The following is a 26,430-nucleotide window of genomic DNA, read 5'->3' on the forward strand; positions in this document are numbered from 1 at the left end:
CAGAATTTCGCTATTCGTCTGCGTTACATCATGGCCCATGATGGCAAGTACATCGAACGTGTCGTAACCTATATCCGAATATATGTAGTGACCTTTACATGTTGAATGAAGTGCGTACACTTTAGTTTGTAACTACGAGGGTCACTCCAAAAGAAATGCACACTATTTTTGTAAAAATACAGTTTTCATTCTGCATGTGTGAATGTTTTACAGTGTGTAGATAAATCATTCCCGCTTGTTTTCAAACTGAGTTGAACATATTCCCGTGAGTGGCGCAGTCACAGCATGTCTTCAAGATGGCTGCTACACTTGACGTTCGTCAGAAGCAACGTGCTGTCATAGAATTCCTGTGCTGTGAAAACGAGACAGTGGAAAACATCCAGAAGAGGTTGAAAAAGGTGTATGCAGATGCTGCTGTCGATCGAAGTACAGGTAGTCGGTGGACAAGCAGGTTACGTGATGAAAGCGGGCACGGCAATATTGAGGACTGTCCTCGCAGCGGCAGGCCTCGTACTGCACACACTCCAGACAATGTGCAGAGAGTTAGCGAATTGGTAACTGCTGATAAACGCGTAACAGTGAACGAATTGTCACTCTACGTTGGGATAAGGGGAAGGAAGTTTTTGCAGAATACTGAAGGTATTGACCTTAAGAAAGGATTGTGCCAGGTGGGTTCCCAGGATGTTGACAGTGGCTCACAAAGAAACAAGAAAAACGGTATGCAGAGAACTTTTGGAACAGTACGAGAATGGTGGAGATGAATTTCTTGGAAGAATTGTGACAGGTGATGAAACATGGCTCCATCTTTTTCACCAGAGAGGAAGAGGCAATCAATGGAGTGGCATCATGCAAATTCACCCAAGAAAAAAAAATTCAAAACCACACCTTCTGCTGGAAAAGTTATGGCTACGGTTTTTTTCGATTCCGAAGGACTCTTGCTTGTGGACATCACGCCAAGTGGAACCACCATAAATTCTGATGCATATGCGACGACACTGAAGAAACTTCAAGCTCGACTGAGTCGTGTTCGTCCACATCGACAAAAGCAGGATGTTTTGCTGTTCCACGACAATGCACGGCCATATGTCAGTCAAAAAACCATGGAAGCTATCACAAAAATCGGATTGACAACACTGAAACACCCGCCCTACAGTCCTGACCTGGCTCCGTGTGACTATCATCTGTTTACGAAACTAAAAGACTGTCTTCGTGGAACAAGGTTTGAAGATGATGACTCCTTGTGCACGCTGCCAAACATTGGCTCTAACAGGTTGGTCCAGAATTTTACCGTGCGGGCATACAGGCGCTGGTTCCAAGATGGCGTAAGTCAGTTGAGAGGGTTGGAAATTATGTAGAGAAATGAAAATATTGTTCCTAAAGGATGTATCTACACACTGTAAAACTTTCAAACATGTAGAATAAAAGATGGGCTTAAAAAAAATAGTGTGCATTTCTTTTGGAGTGTCCCTCGTAATTTACGTTTTTTTCTGTAGTTCAGTAATTGTCGCACTATACGCTTCGCGTATTGACCACGAAGAAAAGATAGGGGAAATTGGGTCTCGTAGTGAGGCATGTAGATAGTCGTTTTCCCTCCCTCTATTCATCTACATCTACATTTATACTCCGCAAGCCACCCAACGGTGTGTGGCGGAGGGCACTTTACGTGCCACTGTCATTACCTCCTTTTCCTGTTCCAGTCGCGTATGGTTCGCGGGAAGAACGACTGTCTGAAAGCCTCCGTGCGCGCTCTAATCTCTCTAATTTTACATTCGTGATCTCCTCGGGAGGTATAAGTAGGGGGAAGCAATATATTCGATACCTCATCCAGAAACGCACCCTCTCGAAACCTGGCGAGCAAGCTACACCGCGATGCAGAGCGCCTCTCTTGCAGAGTCTGCCACTTGAGTTTGTTAAACATCTCCGTAACGCTATCACGGTTACCAAATAACCCTGTGACGAAACGCGTCGCTCTTCTTTGGATCTTCTCTATCTCCTCCGTCAACCCGATCTGGTACGGATCCCACACTGATGAGCAATACTCAAGTGTAGGTCGAACGAGTGTTTTGTGAGCCACCTCCTTTTTTGATGGACTACATTTTCTAAGGACTCTCCCAATGAATCTCAACCTGGTACCCGCCTTACCAACAATTAATTTTATACGATCATTCCACTTCAAATCGTTCCGTACGCATACTCCCAGATATTTTACAGAAGTAACTGCTACCAGTGTTTGTTCCGCTATCATATAATCATACAATAAAGGATCCTTCTTCTATGTATTCGCAATACATTACATTTGTCTATGTTAAGGGTCAGTTGCCACTCCCTGCACCAGGTGCCTATCCGCTGCAGATCTTCCTGCATTTCGCTATAATTTTCTAATGCTGCAACTTCTCTGTATACTACAGCATCATCCGCGAAAAGCCGCATGGGACTTCCGACACTATCTACTAGGTCATTTATATATATTGTGAAAAGCAATGGTCCCATAACACTCCCCTGTGGCACGCCAGAGGTTACTTTAACGTCTGTAGACGTCTCTCCATTGATAACAACATGCTGTGTTCTGTTTGCTAAAAACTCTTCAATCCAGCCACACAGCTGGTCTGATATTCCGTAGGCTCTTACTTTGTTTATCAGGCGACAGTGCGGAACTGTATCGAACGCCTTCCGGAAGTCAAGGAAAATAGCATGTACCTGGGAGCCTGTATCTAATATTTTCTGGGTCTCATGAACAAATAAAGCGAGTTGCGTCTCACACGATCGCTGTTTCCGGAATCCATGCTGATTCCCACATAGTAGATTCTGGGTTTCCAAAAACGACATGATACTCTAGCAAAAAACATGTTCTAAAATTCTACAACAGATCGACGTCAGAGATATAGGTCTATAGTTTTGCGCATCTGCTCGACGACCCTTCTTGAAGACTGGGACTACCTGTGCTCTTTTCCAATCATTTGGAACCTTCCGTTCCTCTAGAGACTCGCGGTACACGGCTGTTAGAGGGGGGGCAAGTTGTTTCGCGTACTCTGTGTAGAATCGAATTTGTATCCCGTCAGGTCCAGTGGACTTTCCTCTGTTGAGAGATTCCAGTTGCTTTTCTATTCCTTGGACACTTATTTCGATGTCAGCCATTTTTTCGTTTGTGCGAGGATTTAGAGAAGGAACTGCAGTGCGGTCTTCCTCTGTGAAACAGCTTTGGAAAAAGGTGTTTAGTATTTCAGGTTTACGCGTGTCATCCTCTGTTTCAATGCCATCATCATCCCGGAGTGAGTCGAGTAGGAATATGGTACAGGTAACCCTCCGCCACGTACGTACTGTGGCTTTCGGAGTACGTTTGTAGATGTAGATGTAGATGTAGATGAACAAGTGCTCTCGTAGGTCTTGAGGTATGCATTTTAGAGCCCCTGTTTACTGGGCCATTGGGATATTTTCTTTTGAACACACTGTACATTCATTATCAGCCCGAAGGCTTTGTATAATCAACATTATCACACGTGCCTCTCAGCATTTTGCATTAGTCCAATGTGGCTGAATAACGAGCTTAATCAATTGCGTATCGCCCTCTGCCAAGCCAACCCGCAGCTCCGCGCATGCGAGCCCCATCGCTGAAGATGCACTGCACCCTATCCACACTACACGCTGCAGTGCGCCGTGCTTCGCGGCTCGCGACTCGCGCGCCGCAGCAATTAGCAACGTGAAATATCGCCGCCGCATAAATACTGTGCCTGCGCGAGCGAAACTGCACGGAACGGCCGGAAAATAGAATAAAGTAAAGCGGGCAGCAGCTCACGCACGGCGTCCGATCCGCGCAGATAAATGCGTGATTCATAGCGGTCGTGGGCAGGCGCAGATTAATCACCCAGCGTCTGGACAGACGCTGCGGAACCGAGGCGCACAGTGCAGGCGTACGTTCCCCACGCGCTCCGTAGCGTCGCATTTCTGCGGGACAATATACAGACAGCGGCGCACGTCGTGAGGACCACATCACGTGCGCAGCGCGAGACCAAAAAGAAGTATTACTGGTCGTGAATTCCATTACCGGGCAACCTGCGAACCTGGAATCGTGACTGCCCGGTAAGGAGGTCGGAAATGGAAGCACTACTGTTGCTTTCAGCCACGTAAGGGCGTGAAAAAATATAGCGCCAATAAAACTGCCTTCGGCGGCTACTACGTTTCTTTGCAAGTTAAAGTCTTGATCGAATGCAGAGTTGTCGCAATGCGTAATTCGTGAGTCATGGGCATTCTGAGACTGGGCATTAGTGAGGCCGGGCGCAATGGAACTGTCTTGGAAAATACACTACTGGCCATTAAAAACGCTACACCAAGAAGTAATGCAGATGATAAACGGGTATTCATTGGACAAATATATTATACTAGGACTCACATGTGATTACATTTTCACGCAAATTGGGTGCATAGATCCTGAGAAATCTGTACCCAGAACAACCACCTCTGGCCGTAATTACGGCCTTGATACGCCTGGGCATTGAGTCAGACAGAGCGTGGATGGGGTGTACAGGTAAAGCTGCCCATGGATCCTCAACACGATACCACAGTTCATCAAGAGTAGTGATTGACGTATTGTGACGGTCCACTTGCTCGGCCACCATTGACCAGACGTTTTCAGTTGGTGAGAGATCCGGAGAATGTGCTGGCCCCAGCACAGTCAAACATTTTCTGTATCCAGAAAGGCTCGTACAGGACCTGCAACATGCGGTCGTGCGTTATCCTGCTGAAATGTAGGGTTTCGCAGGAATCGAATGAAGGGTAGAGCCACTGGTCGTAACAAACCTGAAAAGTAACGTCCACGGTTCAAAGTGCCGTCAATGCGAGCAAGAGGTGACCGAGACGTGTAACCAATGGCATCAAGCCGGGTGATACGCCAGTATGGCGATGACGAATACACGCTTCCAATGTGCGTTCACCGCGATGTCGCCAAATGCGGATGCGACCATCATGATGCTGTAAACAGATCCTGGATTCATCCGAAAAAATGACGTTTTGCCGTTCGTGCACCCAGGTTCGTCGTTGAGTACACCATCTCAAGCGCTTCTGTCTTTCATGCAGCGTCAAGGGTAACCACAGCCATGGTCTCCGAGCTGACAATCCATTTTGCTGCAAACGTCGTCGAACTGTTCGTGCAGATGGTTGTTGTCTTGCAAACGTCCCCATCTGTTGATTCAGGGATCGAGACGTGGCTGCACGATCCGTGACAGCCGTGCGGATAAGATGCCTGTCATCTAGACTGCTTGTGATACGAGGTCGTTGGGATCCAGCACGGCGTTCCGTATTACCCTCCTGAACCCACCGATTCCATATTCTGCTAACAGTCATTGGATCTCGACCATCGCGAGCAGCAATGTCGCGTACGATAAACCGCAATCGCGATAGGTTACAATCCGACCTTTATCAAAGTCGGAAAAGTGATGGTTCGCATTTCTCCTCCTTACACGAGGCATCACAACAACGTTTAACCAGGCAACGCCGGTCAACTGCTGTTTGTTTTACGAGAAACCGATTGGAAACTTTCGTTGTAGGTGTCGCTATCGGCGCCAACGTTGTGTGAATGCTCTGGAAAGCCAATCATTTGCATATCACAGCATCTTCTTCCTGTCGGTTAAATTTCGCGTCTGTAGCACATCATCTTCGTGGTGTAGCAATTTTAATGGCCAGTAGCGTACATTCTAAAAAATAAAAAAATTAAAAAATACCCACCACGAAGGAACCATCCGAATCGGGTAGAAACAATTAGATGTACATTTACAGACAAAAAAAGATACAATTTCATAAAAATTGGATGAGTTTTTCGAGAAAAAGAGCTTCACAGATAGAGCAAGCCAAAAACGCGATGGTCTACCTGAGGCCCTTATGCAAGTAGTTATTGGGTTGGGTATTGATTTACAGAGTTGTTGGGTGTACTCGTGAAGGATATCGAGCCAGATTACATCCAGTTGGCATGTTAGATCGCCAAAATCCCGAGATGGTTGGAGGGCTCAATCCATAGTGTTCCAAATGTACTCAACTGGGGAGAGATTGGGTGGCCCTGTTGGCCAAGGTTGGGTTTGGTAAGCCCAAAGACAAGCAGAAGAAACTCTCGCCGTGTGCTGAAATGTAAGACCAGTTTGTCACGAAGGGCAACAAAACAGAGCGCAAAGAATATCGTCTAAGTACCACTGTGCTGTAAGGATGGCACGTATGACAAACACAAGAGTCGTGCTATAAAGAGAAGTGGTCCTCCTGACCGTCACTCCTGGTTGTCAGACCTTATGGCGGGTGACAATCAGTCCCACCACTGTCAGGGACGTTTCCAGACAGGTCATCGACTTAGAGTCTCATTGATATAAGTAGAATTGTCTTCATTGATAAGTCTCGCCACGAACTGAGCCCCAATAACCAGTGAAGAAGTGTCTGGTGACGCCGCGGAGAGCTGTCGAATATCAATCTGACTCTCGCCTACCTTAAGGCCCGACAAGCAGCGCCATTTGGACGGAATCTGGCACGATATCACTGAAGGGGACACCCATCAACTCTCTCAATCAATATAAAGCCGAATGACTGTCTGTACAAGAGCCAGAGGTGGACCCACGCGCTGTTGACTTGTTTAATTTATGAAACTCCTTCTCTTGAACAAAGGATCCACTTTTTCTGAAACTGTAATCATTTGTTCGTCTGTACACATCATCACATCTAATGATTTCAGTCCGATTCGGATAATTCTTTTGTAGAGCGTCGATTCTTTTACGTGTTTTTACAATAAGAGTGACACAGGATTGACACTTGTTAATGAACACCACAGAAGACGCTGGGAAGGTCCACCGTCGATTTATAAAGCAGCTCTAACTGGGGAATTGCAGCAGTATTCAATAATCTGCTGTTGCTCTTCCATCGTGTGAGGATTATTTCAGGACACCTGATTCTTCAGCTTGGTCCACAGGTAAAAAAACACACAGAGAGAAAGGGAGAGAAAGAGAGAGAGTTGGGCGATCCAGTTCGTCAGGAAGCTGCACTGCCTATGCTGATTGTCCTGTCCTCACGGAACACCAAATGCACTCGTGCGAAGGTTGTCAAGGCGGTGTGTGCACTTGCTCCGTCTTACTCAAAATATCCATACGGTCGTCCGTACTCTGCGAGTCGATACATATTTGGATTGAACAGTTTCTGGATTTATAGGTTTGCATTAACCGTTTGGAGAAGAATCGTGTAACGATGGTGATAACGGACACTGTTCACCAAAAATGAATATTGCCATTACGCATCGACTGTTAAAAGTTCTGATGCAGATTTTCTGATGCATAATATTGCGTGTTGTGTGATTCCCTTAGCCTGACAGGCTGAAATGCCTCGTCTGAAGAAATGAAAAACTGATGATCCAAAAATCCTGATTACGCTTTAATCGCAACCCCCCGCCACAGATCAACGCGTGGAAGTTCGTCAGAATGCTTTAACTCGTGCACAATAGTAAATTTGTAAGGATACAGGTGCAGGTCTTTTCAGATGATGTGTCTGACACAACAACCTCTTAATTGCCACTTGCCCAGATAAACGGCCTTGAGATCTTGTCGGACTTCCTTCCAGGCCTTCTTCAGTCCAGCAGTTTTTCCTGTTGTTTTGTCACTAAGTATTCGCGACAAAGCACGCAATAGATGCGCATGTAAACACATGTTACAGCAGGCAACTACTGCATCGAAAACAAATTTCAGTACTTTCTCTGATGGACCGTACTCCGCGTCAGCCTTTTAAATATTTTCCGGGCCAGCTTCATTCTTCACACTCACCGTTTCTAGAGAGAGCGTTCCAAATGTTTTTTCGACAACTTTGAGACGAGAAAGGCTGTCCCTGGCGCATACGCCACACCGTGTGACACTGCAGGTCTTAAAGATTGCCAGCCGTCGTGTCCCCTCCAGTGGGGAGCGAGTATTTCAGTCTAGACGGCACGTTTACGTGAGTGCAAGTTCGCGTTAAAACTTCCAGAGGGTACATTTTCAATTACATACTGATCTGCCGTGGACCCTGCAGGGAGCAGAGCGTTTATGAAGCCTGACGGACAAGCCAAGTTAGTGTGACGTCACAAGTCGTTGCGAGGCCCGTATTTCTCCTGAGACCTGCATCGCACAATATGACGCCATGCCGTGTGTATGAAGCTCCCTACCTCCTTTGATATTTTGAAGACAAGTTTACTCGAAACACGTCAATAAAAATGAGATGCTCAACATCAAGTGACTAAATTATTCTCCAGCGACCACAACAGCAATGCATATATAAAAACAAGCTCCATATCTATAAAATGGTCGGATGCCTCTTGCATGATTACCAAATATCTCACACCTCAGATTCTAGTCAGAGAGTCTCCACCCCGACTGCGACGCTATGTGACGTCACTGGCGAGCACACTATCTTGTGCTACGAGCCTATATGAAGAACAATGAGCCACGCTGTCCGCGAGTGAACTGCTGCAGGAGTGTAAACCTCTTGCTTCCAACACGACAGCGTTTTTGGGCCCTTAGGAGGAAATAAGGTGTTGCACGACCAAGGGTAGTTGGTCGGAACACATTCCACAATGTATGTTAGGCTTCTTAAACCCACAAATTACAAAATTATTGGAAGTTGTGCAACTCTCAAATAACACCACACACCGCCATTGAGCAAAGTGCACAACATCATTAAACGTAACATAGCAGCTGTTCTGTAAGCTACCCGATAGTGTACATCACTATTTGCTTCACAAGGTCAAACACACCATCCACTCTGAAGCTATAACTCGTAGTTTCCAGTCTGGTAAGAATGTTCTCTTTAGCCAAGGGAGATATGAAAGTTTCCTGCAATCACAAATCAGGGCTGTTTTAAAAAGTCCATCAGATTGTTACCGATTGGTGTTCAGTCCTGGGTTTGAAATCTACCGTCCCTATGACTGCTCAGAGATGTCACTAAACCATCCAAAGATGTAAACAACCATATACGAGCAGCGCCCATTAGAAGGAGGGTGTATGACAGCCGATTGGCTGTAGTCGTTCCACCAGGATGGAGGCACACGGCTCGTGTTGTCAGTAGTTCAACCACGCCTAGACGGTCCATACCGCGATTCGATTGCGTCCGCATAGTTACTTTGTGCCAGGAAGGGCTCTCAACAAGGGAAGCGTCCAGGCGTCTCGAATGAACCAAAGCAGTGTTGTTCGGACATGAGGAACTGTCGATGACAAGCCTCGCTCAGGCCGCCCAAGGCCTACTGCTGCAGTGGATGACCGCTACCTACGGATTATGGCTCCGAGGAACCCTGACAGCAACGCCACCATGTTGGAAACGTGGAAATTTGTGGTAAGGTCTTATGGGACAAAACTGCTGAGGTCATCGGTCCCTAAGCTTACACACTACATAATCTAACTTAAACTAACTTTTGCTAAAGACAACACACACACACCCATGCCCGAGGGAGGACTCGAACCTCCGACCGGGGCAGCCGTCCGGACCGTGACAAGGCGCCTGAGACCGCGCGGCTACCACGCACGGCCCACCATGTTGAATAATGCATTTTATACAACCACAAGATGTCGTTTTACGACTCAAACTGTGCGCAATAGTCTGCATGATGCGCAACTTCACTCCCGGCGCCCATGGCGAGGCCCATCCTTGCCACCACGACACAATGCAGCGCGGTACAGATGGGCCCAACAACATGCCGAATGGACCGCTCAGGATTGGCATAACGTACTCTTCACCGATTAGTTTCGCATATGCCTTCAACCATACAATCGTCGGTGACGTGTTTGGAGGCAACACGGTCAGGTTGAACGCCTTAGACACACTGTCCAGGTAGTGCAACAAGGAGAAGGTCCCCTGCTGTTTTGGGGTGGCATTATGTGAGGCCGACGTACGCCGCAGGTGGTCATGGAAGGCGCCGTAACGGCTGTACGATACGTAAATGCCATCTTCGACCGATAGTGCAACCATATCAGCAGCATATTTTGCGAGAAATTCGTCTTCAAGCACGACAACTCGCGCCCCCATCGTGCACATCTTGTAAATGACTTCCTTCATTATGACGACATCGCTCGACTTGAGTGGCCAGCATGTTCTCCAGACATGAACCCTATCGAACGTGCCTGGGGTGGAGTGAAAAGGGCTGTTTATGGGAGACGTGACGCACCACCCACTCTGAGGTTCAAATGGTTCTGAGCACTATGGGACTTAATATCTGAGGTCATCAGTCCCCTAAACTTAGAACTATTTAAACCTGACCAACCTAAGGACATCACACACATTCATGCCCGAGGCAGGAGTCGAACCTGCGACCGTAGCAGCAGCGCGGTTCGGGACTGAAGCGCCTAGAACCGCTCGGCCACAACGGCAGGCCAATTCGGAGGGATATACGCCCAATCGCCGTTGAGGTGTGGGACAATTTGGACCAACAGTGCCTTTATGAACTTGTGGACGGTATGCCACGACGAATACAGGCATGCATCAATGCAAGAGGACGTGTTACTGTGTATTAGAGGTACCGATGTGTACAGCAATCTCGACCACCACCTCTGGATGTTTCGCTGTATGGTGGTACAACATGCAATGTGTGGTTTTCATGAGCAGTAAAAAGGGCGGAAATGATGTTTATGTTGATCTCTATTACAATTTTCTGTACAGGTTCTGAAAGTCTCGGAACCGAGGTGATGCAAAACTTTTTTTATGTGTGTATTTCCTATAAATGGTTTCCATTGCTTTCATGCTGATTTTCCCCTATGTCCCTTGCTGTCACGCTGTCAGTCCTATGTAGCAGAAATCGTTGTTTCGCCTTGACGTCTAAGCACGCAAAGATGAACTTGCAGAATTTACCATGTAGATAACTGTTAAATGCACCATACATTGCTTCTTTAACGTTACACATGTCATTCCCTATTGTTCTTGGGGATCGTCACAAAACTGTTCTGTAATGTGTTGACACATTTAAATTACTCTCATTAAGTTACGTACATGAACGTAGCGCCGACCTTCATGTCGGTGTACATACGGGATACTATGACAGGTTCTATGTTAACCGGGGACTATGTTTGCGTGGTAGAGTAATCGTGGTGTACGTGTACGTGGAGAACTTGTTTGCGCAGCAATCGCCGACGTACTGGAACCGAGGCGGAATAAGGGGAACCAGCCCACATTCGCCGAGGCAGATGGAAAAGCGCCTAAAAACGGACCTCGACACAAGTCCGCCGGGCGGACTCGTACCAGGGACCGGGCGCTCCTTCCCGCTCCGGAAAGCCGTGCGTTAGACCGATCGGCTAACCGGGCGGGCTGCACACACCGGTACCTCTAATACCCAGTAGCACGTCCATTAGCATTGATGCATGCTTGTTACTTGCATTATGCGGTGCCCACAGATAAAGCTATGTGGAACGAGGGATAAAAACAACGCAAGTTTGCACGGTGACGAAAAATTGTATGGGTGGGAGGGCCAACTCTCGGATAACTTTACGATTCCGCGACTGCAGAAATCATGTGGTTTTGAGGCGAAGAAATCATTGAGCCATATTCGGAGCGCATTTTCATCCGGAAAGGAAGTTCCTTGAAGGTTGTTCCATTGTTGTTGTTGTGATCTTCAGTCCTGAGACTGGTTTGATGCAGCTCTCCATGCTACTCTAACCTGTGCAAGCTTCTTCATCTCCCAGTACCTACTGCAATCTACATCCTTCTGAATCTGCTTAGTGTATTCATCTCTTGGTCTCCCTCTACGATTTTTACCCTCCACGCTGCCCTCCAATACTAAATTGGTGATCCATTGATGCCTCAGAACATGTTCTACCAACCGATCCCGTCTTCTGGTCAAGTTGTGCCACAAACTTCTCTTCTCCCCAATCCTGTTCAATACTTCCTCATTAGTTATGTGATCTACCCATCTAATCTTCAGCATTCTTCTGTAGCACCACATTTCGAATGCTTCTATTCTCTTCTTGTCCAAACTATTTATCGTCCATGTTTCACTTCCATACATGGCTAAACTCCATACAAATACTTTCAGAAATGACTTCCTGACACTTAAATCCATACTCGATGTTAACAAATTTCTCTTCTTCAGAAAAGCTTTCCTTGCCATTGCCAGTCTACATTTTATATCCTCTCTACTTCGACCATCATCAGTTATTTTGCTCCCCAAATAGCAAAACTCCTTTACTACTTTAAATGTCTCATTTCCTAATCTAATTCCCTCAGCATCACCCGACTTAATTCGACTACATTCCATTATCCTCGTTTTGCTTTTGTTGATGTTCATCTTATATCCTCCTTTCAAGACATTGTCCATTCCATTCAACTACTCTTCAAGTCCTTTGCTGTCTCTGACAGAATTACAATGTCATCGCCAAACCTCAAAGTTTTTATTTCTTCTCCATGGATTTTAATACCTACTCCGAATTTTTCTTTTGTTTCCTTTACTGCTTGCTCAATATACAGATTGAACAACATCGGGGAGAGGCTACAACCCTGTCTCACTCCCTTCCCAACCACTGCTTCCCTTTCATGTCCCTCGACTCTTATAACTGCCATCTGGTTTCTGTACAAATTGTAAATAGCCTTTCGCTCCCTGTATTTTACCCCTGCCACCCTTAGAGAGCGGAAAAGGTGAAAGTCTGGGGGCTCAAGATTAGGCGAATAACGTGTCTTCGGAATGATTTCTCAGCCCAACACCATTATAGTGTTATTTGTCAGTCTAGCAGAATGCGTGCGATCGTTATTGTGGAGTAGCATCTCTTCACGCAGTCTTGAAGCCCATTTGTTGATAATAAACGTAAGGAGTGATGGCTACACAACGGGGAAGCAATTCGTTATTCGCCACTCAGTAGCTGTTCCACCAGACGCGTGACATTATCTTTTGAGAATGCGCACAGATCTTTGTGCGGGGAGATGTTGCTTAGTTCGAACTCAGCTAATCCCCTCTTTTTTTTTTCTTATGTTGGCATTAAGACACCATTTGTCGTCACCAGTAACGATATACGATAGGAATGGTCGGTGTTGTTCATGAACCAACTTATGACGAGCTGTAAGGTGGCAACGGCCTTGCACCTTACATGAGTCCATTTAATGTGGCACTTTAGGTTTTGTTGGAGTAATATTCTAACTTACGGGGTAGGAAATCTATCTGGGAACGCATCGGCACGCGAGAATTCCGCGATTTTTTATCATAAGATTTTGCAGAAAGGCGGTTCGCGAGACAGAGCTCGGGTGCATCCCCGCCTAGCCGCCGAAGGCCACAGCCTGACGGTATGAATGGTGAACTGGGGAAGTTCTGTAATCCTTTTAGAGAGGCCACGGCGGCCGACGACTTCTGAGGGACGCCCGGCCGCAGGTGTGAAAGTGTTTACCAAAACAGAGCAGTGGATAGCTGGACGGGCTTTCCTGTGCATGCCCTCGCCTATGTCCCACTAATTTTACGCCTTCGAGTAACTCAATTGAGGCAGCCCAGAAGTTCCAAATAACAAACTTTCAATGCAAGAATCTGTGTTCGCTACGATGGGGAATCTTGCCGGGAAAATCTCGAGTGGTCTCTTGGGAGAAAACTTCCAGTAAACGTGTTATTGCCCACAGCTGTGGTTCTTCCCAGCCGGCGAGGGAGGAGTTTACTTGTGAAATTTTGTAGAAATAAAAGAATTGTGCAAAAGAGTTCTATTCCCAGGCCTTGCATTGGTCGGCACTGCAAACGGGTATTTTGAGAGCTTCTAGTGATGTGATTCGCTCGGTAAAAATTGAGGTGAGAAAGCAAAGGTGAAGAGCGATCTTGCTGGTCTCTCGGTAGAGGTCTTCCGTTCTGGCCTCTCGGACTGGAGAGTATTGGGACACGGCCGGCACCATTCCAAAATACCGAATGTATCCGGTACGTGTTGCCTCTCTAGTCGTTATTACCGTAGCGGGTTGCGACATAGAGAGAGTCCTTTCCTAAGCGTCGTTAGTAGACAGCAACAAGGTCGCACGCAGTGTATCCGGCAAGTGTTGACTCTCTAGTCGTTATTACCGGCGCGGGGTTGTGACATAGAGAGAGAAACCCTTTCTGGAACTCGAACCCTGCTCCTCCTGGGTGGAAAGGCCAAGTGCTCCCACCTAACACAATTAAACCACCAGACACACATGGAATTGATGGGAAATTAAAAATGCCGGAGCCCTTTCTGGGACTCGAACCCTGGTGCTCCTGGACGGAATGCTCAAGTGCACCCCCAACACATGAAACCTGTCTAGATGCGGGAGAGGAAGGTTAGGTTAGTGTACTTTATTTATTTTGGTCGAGAAACTGACGCAAAGATCGATCCTAATTGCGTAATTAATCACAAAGATAGGTCCTAATTACACAACTATATGCAAAGCACTACAGAAGGACGGCATAAAATCGCAATACGCCGCGGAAACTGACGATACCATACAACTGGTGTTATCCTGCCAAGAAAAAAATTCGCAGAACCACTCGAAACCAGCGACAGAAACATCGAAACTCTACCCTACACCTACAAGCTGCCAGAGTCGATATTAGCTAACTTTGAGACGGGTGTATTTCCTGCTTTTCATGTATGCGTGTTTCTACTGCATTACAGAGAAGTTATTATCAGAGTTTTTTTTTCTTTGTATACGTCTACGGCATTGCATGTTTCGAATTCTTTAAGTTCAATGGGCCCCATGTACAATTAATCTTAAATAGAGTGATGGTAGAACTGCTGTCTGGACGCTTCCGTATGAGGTCTACTTTTTTCGTATTTGGTCTTCGTGGTCCTTATGCGCAATTAATGTTAGCTGCAGTAGAGTCGTTTGGTAGTTACCTTGAAATGAGGGTCTCTAAATTTAGTGTTTACAGTTCCTAGGAAAGAATACCGTCCTCCAAGGACTTCTGTTTGAGTTCTGAAAGCAGCTCCATGGCACTTACAGGTAACAAATCTAGAAGCCATTCGCCGAAATTCTTCAACATGACCTGGAACGGATCAATCCCACCAGTGAAGTAAGCAGGACGATAGTAATACTTCACCTGAAAGTTACTGGTTTATTATTCCTACTCATCAGCATTAACTTGCATTTTTTCCACATTTAAGGCTAGCGACCATTCATCACACCAAATGGAAATTTTGTCTAAATCGTCTTGTGTCCTCCTACAGTCACTCAGCTTTGATGACTTATCGTAGACCGCTGCATCGTAGGCAGACTATTGACCCGCCAAATCATTTAAGTATAAAGAGAACAGCAGCTATCCAATTGCACTGGGCTGCATATTGGATATAGCCACTCTCTTAACTCTGAGCCTGTTAAATATGCTCGTGCCTTCGTTAACAGGCTGCGATGGGAGATCGTGTCATATACCTTCCTGAAATCTAGAATATGTAATAGACCTGTTACCTTCCTTTATAGTTCTAGATATATCATGTGAAATAAAGGCATGCCGAGTTTTGAACGAATGATGCTTTCTAAAATCAGGCTGATTCATCAACATAAACAGCTTAGCCTCAAGAATGTTTATTATATTCGAACTGAGAATACGTACAAAGATTCGGGAGCAGTCCGAAGTTAGGGATATTGGTCTGTAATTTTGCGGTCTGTTCCTTCATCTTTCTTGTATACTGGAGTGACCTGCGCTTTCTTTCTTTCCTTTATACCATTCGTTTCGATCTTCGTGTTGGACGAGAAAGAAAGAGAGAGGGAGAGAGAGAGAGGCGGGGTGATGGACCAATTCCCTGGAGTACTCCTTCTAAAATCTAACAGGAATGCCATCCGGACCAGATGATTTGTCTGTTTTTCAAATCTTGACGGTACTTCCTTATGTCAGTTACACATCTTCCATACGGGGGTCCGTCCGAAGGTCAAGAGACTGCATGTTTGTACGGTTTTCATGCTTGAACGATGTCTTAAACGTGAAATTTTAAACTTAGGTTCGGCTTTTGCTATCTTCAACTGCCGCACCAGACTGGTCAACAAGGAGCTGATTGGAATCCTTAGACTCGCTTACCGATTTTACACACGGCCTGAAAGTTCTCGGCTCCCTGCCAAATCTTTTGCTAAGTTGTGACGGTGGCAGTTACGTGCTTCACGCATTAATATTTCGGCAGCCGGCTAATGGCTTACGAGGCCTCGATTCAATCTATTAAACGTGCTTGATTCGATTATTCTATTCCCTACAGCTTACAGCCATGAAATATCGGTCAAATTATACATCATCTTCGTTTTCCATTAATGTCGATGGTACTTCATTCCTAAATATACGGCTTACAAGTAGTGTTGTTTAGTGCTCGTCGCAGTTATGAGTACCGGTAACTACAAGCGAGGTTCATTACAAAAGCGATTCCTCAGTGGGCATAACAACACGTACCGGGTCCATGCATGCACAACCTAATAGATGTGTCGCTAATAACTCTTGAGATGAAAAATAATTCAAACACCTTATACAAATATGTTGGTTATGTTCATTTTTACTTAATTGGGAGGAAATGAGTCGGGACATGTCTTTGATCCAGACGTAGTGATAATTATCACGTTCGGAGAAGAGCAGCATGTTGACATGCAACTCTCGCTCACATGCAAATTTTGAGAAATGGAGGGGGTCTACTACTGTATGCTTGTTCTGCTCATCTGACTTGCTTTTCCTCTCCAGGCCACAAACGTGGACCGATATTGCGGTATTCTGAGCTTAAAACTTAGGTATGTCCTGGATTCTTAAAGGGAACTATATTCCATCAAAGTTGTACTGTCTCTTAATATCTTTGACTTTGTAACTGCTGGGACGCTCGGGATGATGTTTGTAATTGTAATTGTAATTGTAATTTCTCTCGCAAGCCAGGACTGACCATGCAAAACACGCATTATCATACTTATTTTGAACATTAATGCACGCCTGCTTTTTCTCAATATCTATAGGGAGTTTAATATAACTGGACCCTCCATTCATTGGATCATAGACATGTATATGGATGTCGAGGTGTGGTATACTGCTGAGCGCTTTAGCGGATCCACGTACTTCCATCTCGGAAAATCGGGCCATAATAGCGCTCAAGGTGGATTCTCGGTACAACTCAGCAATCGATGTGCTCCGAGAAATAACACCATTTTCACCCCATGCAGAGTAGCCGTCTCCGCGTCACCTTGATGTTTAGGGGGGTGACTCAGTTCACTGCATAATACCGCACTGCATTTAAAGGCGTTAAATTCCGGATCTTCTAAGAGTTTAAGGACCTCGGTCTCCAAGACGGGGAGGCACGCCTCCAAAAACCTTACAGGATCGCGATACCTCCCGCATGGATTCTCAATTCTGGTGAAAGAGATTCGCCCCTCAAACGCTCTAGCAACTGCTGAGTATTCTAAGGGAGTCATTACGCAGTTATTCTGATCGAATTCGTTATCGATAGGACGGGGGAGAGAACTACCGTTAGCCATAAGGAAATTACTATTATTACTGTTGCTACAACTAGGAGTCCACCCGATAGATGAATGGACTGGTGATGGGTGATCGTAATCATCATCACTTGCGGGGAGAGGCATACGTCTCGAAAGGCATACCTTGCGTGGGCGGCGAGCTGCTGTTTCTAGAGGAGGAGGGGGTGACAGCCTGTTTGAAGGGCCAGACTGTGGCGACGGCGGACGGGCTGCGCAGCCAAACGGTTGCGACAGCGCTGGGGGAGGAGATGGCGCTAACTCTCTCTCTATGTCACAACCCCGCGTCCCGAGCGTCCCAGCAGTTACAAAGTCAAAGATATTAAGAGACAGTACAACTTTGATGGAATATAGTTCCCTTTAAGAATCCAGGACATACCTAAGTTTTAAGCTCAGAATACCGCAATATCGCTCCACGTTTGTGGCCTGGAGAGGAAAAGCAAGTCAGATGAGCAGAACAAGCATACAGTAGTAGACCCCCTCCATTTCTCAAAATTTGCATGTGAGCGAGAGTTGCATGTCAACATGCTGCTCTTCTCCGAACGTGATAATTATCACTACGTCTGGATCAAAGACATGTCCCGACTCATTTCCTCCCAGTTAAGTAAAAATGAACATAACCAACATATTTGTATAAGGTGTTTGAATTATTTTTCATCTCAAGAGTTATTAGCGACACATCTATTAGGTTGTGCATGCATGGACCCGGTACGTGTTGTTATGCCCACTGAGGAATCGCTTTTGTAATGAACCTCGCTTGTAGTTACCGGTACTCATAACTGCGACGAGCACTAAACAACACTACTTGTAAGCCGTATATTTAGGAATGAAGTACCATCGACATTAATGGAAAACGAAGATGATGTATAATTTGACCGATATTTCATGGCTGTAAGCTGTAGGGAATAGAATAATCGAATCAAGCACGTTTAATAGATTGAATCGAGGCCTCGTAAGCCATTAGCCGGCTGCCGAAATATTAATGCGTGAAGCACGTAACTGCCACCGTCACAACTTAGCAAAAGATTTGGCAGGGAGCCGAGAACTTTCAGGCCGTGTGTAAAATCGGTAAGCGAGTCTAAGGATTCCAATCAGCTCCTTGTTGACCAGTCTGGTGCGGCAGTTGAAGATAGCAAAAGCCGAACCTAAGTTTAAAATTTCACGTTTAAGACATCGTTCAAGCATGAAAACCGTACAAACATGCAGTCTCTTGACCTTCGGACGGACCCCCGTATGGAAGATGTGTAACTGACATAAGGAAGTACCGTCAAGATTTGAAAAATAGACAAATCATCTGGTCCGGATGGCATTCCTGTTAGATTTTAGAAGGAGTACTCCAGGGAATTGGTCCATCACCCCGCCTCTCTCTCTCTCCCTCTCTCTTTCTTTCTCGTCCAACACGAAGATCGAAACGAATGGTATAAAGGAAAGAAAGAAAGCGCGGGTCACTCCAGTATACAAGAAAGATGAAGGAACAGACCGCAAAATTACAGACCAATATCCCTAACTTCGGACTGCTCCCGAATCTTTGTACGTATCCTCAGTTCGAATATAATAAACATTCTTGAGGCTAAGCTGTTTATGTTGATGAATCAGCCTGATTTTAGAAAGCATCATTCGTTCAAAACTCGGCATGCCTTTATTTCACATGATATATCTAGAACTATAAAGGAAGGTAACAGGTGGATTACATATTCTAGATTTCAGGAAGGTATATGACACGATCTCCCATCGCAGCCTGTTAACGAAGGCACGAGCATATTTAACAGGCTCAGAGATAAGAGAGTGGCTATATCCAATATGCATCCCAGTGCAATTGGATAGCTGCTGTTCTCTTTATACTTAAATGATTTGGCGGGTCAATAGTCTGCCTACGATGCAGCGGTCTACGATAAGTCATCAAAGCTGAGTGACTGTAGGAGGACACAAGACGATTTAGACAAAATTTCCATTTGGTGTGATGAATGGTCGCTAGCCTTAAATGTGGAAAAAATGCAAGTTAATGCTGATGAGTAGGAATAATAAACCAGTAACTTTCAGGTGAAGTATTACTATCGTCCTGCTTACTTCACTGGTGGGATTGATCCGTTCCAGGTCATGTTGAAGAATTTCGGCGAATGGCTTCTAGATTTGTTACCTGTAAGTGCCATGGAGCTGCTTTCAGAACTCAAACAGAAGTCCTTGGAGGACGGTATTCTTTCCTAGGAACTGTAAACACTAAATTTAGAGACCCTCATTTCAAGGTAACTACCAAACGACTCTACTGCAGCTAACATTAATTGCGCATAAGGACCACGAAGACCAAATACGAAAAAAGTAGACCTCATACGGAAGCGTCCAGACAGCAGTTCTACCATCACTCTATTTAAGATTAATTGTACATGGGGCCCATTGAACTTAAAGAATTCGAAACATGCAATGCCGTAGACGTATACAAAGAAAAAAAAACTCTGATAATAACTTCTCTGTAATGCAGTAGAAACACGCATACATGAAAAGCAGGAAATACACCCGTCTCAAAGTTAGCTAATATCGACTCTGGCAGCTTGTAGGTGTAGGGTAGAGTTTCGATGTTTCTGTCGCTGGTTTCGAGTGGTTCTGCGAATTTTTTTCTTGGCAGGATAACACCAGTTGTATGGTATCGTCAGTTTCCGCGGCGTATTGCGATTTTATGCCGTCCTTCTGTAGTGCTTTGCATATAGTTGTGTAATTAGGACCTATCTTTGTGATTAATTACGCAATTAGGATCGATCTTTGCGTCAGTTTCTCGACCAAAATAAATAAAGTACACTAACCTAACCTTCCTCTCCCGCATCTAGACAGGTTTCATGTGTTGGGGGTGCACTTGAGCATTCCGTCCAGGAGCACCAGGGTTCGAGTCCCAGAAAGGGCTCCGGCATTTTTAATTTCCCATCAATTCCATGTGTGTCTGGTGGTTTAATTGTGTTAGGTGGGAGCACTTGGCCTTTCCACCCAGGAGGAGCAGGGTTCGAGTTCCAGAAAGGGTTTCTCTCTCTATGTCACAACCCCGCGCCGGTAATAACGACTAGAGAGTCAACACTTGCCGGATACACTGCGTGCGACCTTGTTGCTGTCTACTAACGACGCTTAGGAAAGGACTCTCTCTATGTCGCAACCCGCTACGGTAATAACGACTAGAGAGGCAACACGTACCGGATACATTCGGTATTTTGGAATGGTGCCGGCCGTGTCCCAATACTCTGGAGGACGTTAGCCAATTCGTCTCCCCTATTGGTCTTTCGTTCTGAGAGGACGTTAGCCGCGCCAGCTCATTGCTGATGGAAACATTGTCGCAGTTAGAGAAGTTTACGGGCAGCAGTCTGGTGTTCGAATACTGTAGGATTGTACTTTCCGAGACGCCGCACGCCGATCGCACGGCCGCGCCGTCGCCGTCAGAGACCGCCGCTTCAACGGGAATATTACGGTGACATCGCTCCCACTTCGGCCTGTGTTAGGAGTAACGTTAAATAGTTGGAGCAATTGCAGTTGCTGTTTCCACAGAGGTTTCACGGTACTTTGGAGTGTAGTGGTTCTTCGTATATATGTTATAAGAGATCACGTTTTGGACCGATTTTAACAGTTTCTCCCAATGCCAGTTGGGAGGATAATATGTAAATTGTTCATTGTGTTTTATTCAGCATTGACCTGAAGGTTATAATAAAATTGTTGTGATTCAGTAGACCCTTTAGTTTCAGTAGTTTTGCTTTATTGTATTTTTGTGTATGTATTTGATGACATTGAACACCCTAAGTGTTCGTGATCGTTCATGTTTGGAAGTAAAAATAGGTGTGATTTATCGTCAACACTACCACCGCAGATTAATTAGCGGTGACAGGGCCACATTTAAATCTAGCATTATCCATTTTTGCGTATAGTTTCACTCCTAGTTTCTCTGTAAGTTGTTTGTCAGGGGCTAACACACGCAAAAATCGGACAAGCAACGGGTGGGGTGTTACAGAGCAAGCATAGATGCAGATACGGCCACCTGCTTTGTGATTTTGGTTTAGAGCATGTGGTACCCGTACATCAGATTTTTGAATCTTTCCCTACTGTATGCAAATGACGATGATGATTATGTTTGGTTTGTGGGACGCCCAACTGCTCGGTCATCAGCGCCCGTACAAAGACCTAGTTTTTCACAGTCCACTCTAGCCACTGTCACGAATGATGAGGATGATGAAATGATGAGGACAACACAAAGACCCAGCCTCAGGGCAGACAGATTCCCCAACCTGGCCGGGAATCGAACCCGGGACCCCATGATGAAGACGTACCAGCGCTAGCGGATGGACCACGAGCTGCGGACTGTACGCAAATGTCGCACGAAAGGTGGTATGATCACATTTCATCACATTTGTCAGTTTTGATTATTGTGGATTAATGCTTTTAAACGTTCTTCATCAAACCCCGGAGGTGTTGCTGAATTTGGAGAGTCGCTAAAGTCAAAATGACCCTCCTTTAAACGAGAAAACAGTTGTCTTGAGGTTCTTTATCCAGTGGCATTATCCCCATACATGGTGCAAATGTTTCTCGCTGCCTCCACTGATGTCATCCTTGTGTTGAATTCAAACAGAAGAGTATGTCGGGAATGTTCCGATTTCTCCATTTGGCACTCCATTTTCTAGCGTCCACGGCTCCACTCAGCATTTCGAAATGACAGAAAACATGAAAGGTCTCTGTTGGATTCCTTTCATGTTAATTTCTTAAATCTGTTGTCATTTACGGCATAAATTCCTCTTCTAAATTTACTCTGGTGTTTCTGACTCTATCTGGGAGGAGAGTGAGCAGTGGAATGTGTTACTTTTATACATAAACAAGTACGATCTGTCACACTACTACACTTTAAAACACAGTTTATATGTAATTCATGTCACACAGTCTCATACGGAACCTACATACCTTCTGTGTGAAAGAATGAATGAGCAAATGTATTTCTACGAGTAGTTGCATGCTTGATGGTAGCAGACAAGCCTGTCTGCTAGAGAACAGTAGGACTAACGTCGGAACAGGTAGCTACGCTTTCTAAAAGCAAAGAGGTTTCTATTCTTGATATGGTCCTGTCCATCCCTTGTCATGTTGGTATAGGAAGCTGCCTCTGTGGTCACTTCCGTTTGTATCTGTGAGGTACCCCGCTAGGGGCCCAGGCCAGTCCGTCCGCGGCAAGCGTCTGAAGTGCTAAGATCTCCGGCTAAGCACGTCTCTGCTAAGTCCATAGGACAATGGATTTCTTAAGTTCAGACTAACTGAAAAGTTAATCACCTTTATTTCAGGTTTAGATCTAAAATATCTAATGTTATCTTAAATTGCAACGCAGTGTAATTCGAGTGTGAAGTTCAGAATATATTCCAGTAGTTGCTTTGTCACTACTTTGTGAGTACAGTGAAACCACGTGTTGATGATCCGTAACTCTAACTAAGATCGTCAATCTTAAATGCGAATGTGCGTGAGATTATAACGTCTCGTCTTGAGAATATTTTTCAATATAGCAACTTTTCTTTATGTTCAACCCACGTGGGGTGTGCTTTGTGAGACCAGTACCACGTGCTTATACAATTGTTTGACCCATCAGGTTAATAGTAAGACGATGGTAAACAGTTTGAGGTTTTTCATTGTAAATTGCGTTTCGATGTAATTTATTTTAATTATCAGAATTATTGTGGAGTTACACTTTTTGTGTAAACCAAGTTGACCAAGTGAAGCATGTGGTGTAATCATCAAAGTAGCCCTCAGCGGTTCTTTTCAGGACGATTTCACAGAGAGTTAGTATGATTTAGTATACCAGCGTGTGGTAATTTCACGACGGACAGGATTCAGCTACGAACGTAACTTCTTTGGGTGAAAATTGAATCGGTTGGTTGTGGTTAATTTCCTCTTGCATATGCTTCAACGTTCTTCGTGTGTTATTTTATGAATGCAGTGTTGTATGCAGCCTCCCAATCTTGGCTCCATATTTGTTGTGTTCCGTAAGATTACAAACTCACATTTTCACAATCCTAAATAAGGCACGAGTTTAGTTATGAATCAAGTTTAATATGCTGAAATTTTAACGGAACAATGATCAATGTTAGAATAAATGTCCAAATATAAACTGATTTATTTCTTTTTATTTAAATTCTCTTATATATATATATATATATATATATATATATATATATATATATATATATATATATATATATATATATATATGGTATTACAAACAGGTACGGCCAAACTTTCCGGAAACATTCCTCACACACAAAGAAAGAAAATATGTTATGTGGACATGTGTCCGGAAACGCTTACTTTCCATGTTAGAGCTCATTTTATTACTTCTCTTCAAATCACATTCATCAGGGAATGGAAACACACAGCAACAGAACGTACCAGCGTGACTTCAAACACTTTGTTACAGGACATGTTCAAAATGTCCTCCGTTAGCGAGGATACATGCATCCACCCTCCGTCGGATGGAATCCCTGATGCGCCGATGCAGCCCTGGAGAATGGTGTGTTGTATCACAGCCGTCCACAATACGAGCACGAAGAGTCTCTACATTAGGTACCGGGGTTGCGTAGACAAGAGCTTTCAAATGCCCCCATAAATGAAAGTCAAGAGGGTTGAGGTCAGGAGAGCGTGGAGGCCATGGAATTGGTCCGCCTCTACCAATCCATCGGTCACCGAATCTGTTCTTGAGAAGCGTACGAACTATGCTGGAGCTCCATCGTGCATGAACTACATGTTGTGTCGTACTTGTAAAGTCAGAAATCATGATAACGTGCTCCATTGAGCCCAATCAAGACATCACCAACAATGCCTGCCCAAACGTTCACAGAAAATCTGTGTTGATGACTTGACTGCACAATTGCGTGCGGATTCTCGTCAGCCCACAAATGTTTATTGTGAAAATTTACAATTTGATCACGTTGGAATGAAGCATCATCCGTAAAGAGAACATTTGCACTGAAATGACGATTGACACATCGTTGGATGAACCATTCGCAGAAGTGTACCCGTGGAGGCCAATCAGCTGCTGATAGTTCCTGCACACGCTGTACATGGTACGGAAACAACTGGTTCTCCCGTAGCACACTCCATACAGTGACGTGGTCAACGTTACCCTGTACAGCAGCAACTTCTCTGACGCTGACATTAGGGTTATCGTCAAATGCACGAAGAATTGCCTCGTCCATTGCAGGTGTCCTCGTCGTTCTAGGTCTTCCCCAGTCGCGAGTCATAGGCTGGAATGTTCCGTGCTCCCTAAGACGCCGATCAATTGCTTCGAACGTCTTCCTGTCGGGACACCTTCGTTCTGGAAATCTGTCTCGATACAAACGTACCGCGCCACGGCTATTGCCCCGTGCTAATCCATACATCAAATGGGCATCTGCCAACTCCGCATTTGTAAACATTGCCCTGACTGCAAAACCACGTTCGTGATGAACACTAACCTGTTGATGCTACGTACTGATGTGCCTGATGCTAATACTGTAGAGCAATGAGTCGCATGTCAACACAAGCACCGAATTCAACATTACCTTCCTTCAATTGGGCCAACTGGCGGTGAATCGAGGAAGTACAGTACATACTGACGAAAATAAAATGAGCTCTAACATGGAAATTAAGCGTTTCCGGACACATGTCCACATAACATCTTTTCTTCATTTGTTTGTGTGGAATGTTTCCTGAAAGTTTGTCCGTACCTTTTTGTAACACCCTGTGTATATCACCGTTTGTCGTAAGATGACTATTACAAGATTATAATTAATGTTAGTCTGGTTGGGAATTTGGTAAGCTAGACTGGATACCTGGTGAAACAGTTGCTCAGTAATGCAAGGTTAACTTCCCCAGGTAGCTCACAGCTTTTAACCCGCTTTTATTGTCTTGAAAATCAGCACCGCTTTCAGAACAACTTAATGCATCAACATTACAAACAATGTGTAAACTCAGATAGCAACAGTGAACTACAAATAAAAAATGAAAATCTATAAATATATAAGTAGCAGTCGGAATTCCAACATGCAATACAAAAACGCTACGAACTTATGCAGCAGCGTAATAGCAAACAGAATGAGCGCTTTGCCTAAATGATGTATGGAGCTCGTATAATTGGTACAATTAGTTGTGTAAAGACGCCGCCAGATGTTTAGCTGTTTACTGCAAAAGGGGAAATGCCTGTGGCGCCAGAAGAGCGCGGTAGTACCGCAAACAAACGGCCCCGCCGCCAGCGCGCCGCCGAATATTAATTGAAGTTTGCTTTATTGTCGGCCGTTTAGTGAGCGGCCGACGCCGCGACCGGGAACGGGTTTATCCACGCGGAAGCTCATCTGCCGGCGCTGGAACCGGCTTCACTCGGGCCGTAAAGCTGGCGGAGACGAGATTAATTATTCAGATAGTCTTTAAATACCGCGGGTCTGCGCCCGCAAACGACCCTACTTTACGACTGCGGACCGGCGCTCCCCGTAAAAGCGCCTAATCCGCTTAACACTTGGCCCGTCGGGGCGTCATGGCCTAATCCGCTTAAACGGCGCCCCACACGCAATGCTCCCTTGCGATCTGTCCAGTTTCCGTATTGACGGAAATTTCACTCAAGAGCCAAAGAAACTGGTACGCCTGCATAATATCTTGTAGGCGCCCGCGAACACGCAGAAGTATCGCAGCTCGACGTGGCATGGACTCGACTAATGTCTAAAGTAATGCTGGAGGCAACTGTCCATAAAACCGTGAGACTACGAGGGCTTCTGAACAGCATGTCACAAGGCATCCCAGATATGCTCAATAATGTTCATTTCTGGGGAGTTTGGTGGCCAGAGGAAGTGTTTAAACTCAGAAGAGTGCTCCTGAAGCCACTATGGGGCAACTCTGGACGTATAGAAAGCACCGAAGCTGAAATCGTTATAGGTACAGAAAGCTGGCTTAAGCCAGAGATAAATTCTGCCGAAATTTTTACAAAGGTACAGACGGTGTTTAGAAAGGATAGATTGCATGCAACCGGTGGTGGAGTGTTCATCGCTGTTAGTAGTAGTTTATCCTGTAGTGAAGTAGAAGTGGATAGTT

The sequence above is a fragment of the Schistocerca piceifrons genome, chromosome 3 (genome assembly GCF_021461385.2).
Source record: "Schistocerca piceifrons isolate TAMUIC-IGC-003096 chromosome 3, iqSchPice1.1, whole genome shotgun sequence".
In the NCBI taxonomy this organism is placed as follows: Eukaryota; Metazoa; Arthropoda; class Insecta; order Orthoptera; family Acrididae; genus Schistocerca; species Schistocerca piceifrons.